Source organism: Montipora foliosa, chromosome 2 (assembly GCF_036669935.1).
Source record: "Montipora foliosa isolate CH-2021 chromosome 2, ASM3666993v2, whole genome shotgun sequence".
Taxonomy (NCBI): domain Eukaryota; kingdom Metazoa; phylum Cnidaria; class Anthozoa; order Scleractinia; family Acroporidae; genus Montipora; species Montipora foliosa.
Genome location: NC_090870.1, coordinates 37,105,443 through 37,107,942, shown reverse-complemented (window position 1 = coordinate 37,107,942; position 2,500 = coordinate 37,105,443).

Below are 2,500 nucleotides of genomic sequence, written 5' to 3'. Positions count from 1 at the left end.
TCTCTTTAACAACAGTTTTATTATTTCGATTACAATATCGATAAACAGTTATTTTAACGCACGACAGCTTGAATAATTTGGATTCGTATTGGCATCAATATTAGGCAGCTCCTGCAGGTGACGGAGCACAAATTACGTAAAACAAAAGAAACAAAGACAGAAAACAAAATAACTCCAAATAAAGACTAATCCCAAGTGACCAAAAACACAATGCTTTCCGGTACTTGCAGAAAGACCCCAATATTATATATAGGAAGGACCATCACTTAAGCCGACTTCCATGCAAATTCCATGCAATTGCACTGTTGATATACAATACTACAACCATCAGCAGGAAAACTCCCAATTAACTCTGGTAAAGAGTCCATGAATGTCTACACTTTCTCTCTCCACTTTTATTCCTGGTTTCCATTCACACTTTTTTAAAACGGAAAATTGAAGTTCAATGACTTCTTGTGGGAGTAAAATTACTTATGTACCAGTAGGAGAGCAAGAAACTTAGTAATGAGTTTAATGACTTATTGTAATAACGGGACATTTGTATGATGACGCCATTTGACTACAATTACCAGAATCCTTCAGGTTTTGCTTGTCTCATGATAATTAGAGCTATTATTTTTTTTTCCCCACTGGGAATACAACAATTTACACAAGAAAAGAAAAACAAACTCAATTCTGGTAGTTGTGATCAAATGAAGCCATCTTGAAAGTTGCCTATTGTGACTGTGACTGCCAGTTTTCCGTTTTGGGTTTTCTTGATTGATGAGACTCTGACTAAACAGTTTTTGGACAAAAGCTAATCATTAGTTTCTTGCCCTCCTACTTGTACAATAGTAATTTTGCTCCTACATTTTCCGCTTTGGAGACCAAATAAAAATGTTTTCCTGCTTATTTTAAAGGCAGGGCTTGTTCTTAGCGTGGAGTCAAAATGCAGGGTTTGCAAAAACGAACTGCTGCCATTTTACTTTTCGTTACGTTATCATTCGGGGGTAGATTTTCTGTGCTTCCTTTTCCAGCTTATGGTGCTTTAAATAGCTGTGATGTCTTTAAAAAACTCTTCTGACCGCTTTCGATTGCCATTTTTTCATCTTCGAAGTTCACATTGACCATCCGAATATGCAAAAGTTTCATTGTATGCACTGCCTTCTCTTGTTTGTAGCTGGTGGGAAGCATTAATACAATGAGTATTCTGAGACATGGACCTGGAGAAAGTGCATGTCCTCTTACAATGATGAAGCTGAGTCGTGCTACTTTTGCTTCACTAATGCAAAGCTTAGATTTCGACTTTGAATCTGTTGTCACAATTTTGAACTTCACATCATGGAGGTCAGTGGCAAATTCATGAACACCAAAAGTAATCTTGTCGCAAATAAGGTAGGTAGACTTGAAAATGAGAAAGATTCGAGTTTGTGAAGAATGCTCGGATTGGAAGTGGTCCGGCAGATTATTAAATATGTATGTTATTTTCACTAATCGCGAAAAACACCAAAAGGTCTCTCTTAAAAACAAAGGCGTTAGTGCATTTTTCTTTTTCAGTTTGCTATGCATGAAACACTTCCTCGCTCAATCAAACGCAAACATGTAACTCGAACTTTTCACTGCTAAAATGCAAAATGTCAAGCGTGAGTTTCAGTGGAGCCAGAACTAACTTTTTTAATCTAAAGGAGACAATTTATTTCTAGTCCCGGAACACGCAAAGCCGAAGAAATAAAATGATTTTTATACTCTATACTTTACCAAACATCTAGTGAATTTCGATGCGAACTTCTCATAATGCATGTATAGATTGCTATTAAATAGCGTTTTCGTGAAACGTCAAACAGCAAACGCCAGGCAGCTGCTTGTCGAAAAAGCTTGAAAATTCTCTTATTTTAACTTGCTTGTCCCTTTGGAGAACTTTCTCGATATCTGCTGAAGCAAACAGTCCGATGAAATTAACTAAAATCAAACGAGTTTCTTTGTTTTGTGCCAAAACGCAAGTTTCATCCGGACGGCGTTGCCCGTTTGCCGTAAACGCGATGCCGTTCAATCTCTCTATTGACAGGTAATTTCTTCAAAAGCAAATAGGCCGGCAAAAACAAGCGTGACTTGTGCCATCAGAAGTAATGTTGAAGATTGGAATACAAAATGCAAAATTAAATCGATGGATTAAGTCATGTTCAATGTTCAACCAAAGGAAAAACAACAGAACACAAGATTGGACTGATAAAGGAAATAAGGCAACAATTTTCCTGAAACTAATTACGCTTATGCCTTCATGATCAGCAGCCGTGTTGAGTTTTCGGACAAAAATGGTTTTTTTTTTAATTTTTTTTTGTCATACATTGCAATGTTATTTGTGATTAGCTGATTTCTTTTTTCGTAAGTTTTGGTCAATAGGTTATGTCCATCATTGGGTCAGTAGGTAATGTCTATCATTGGCGTTCACACGAAGGTAAAGTGGAAATTATATGAAGTGCGATGTGGCGACTTTGCATTTGGACTCCTCAAGAGTTTGTTT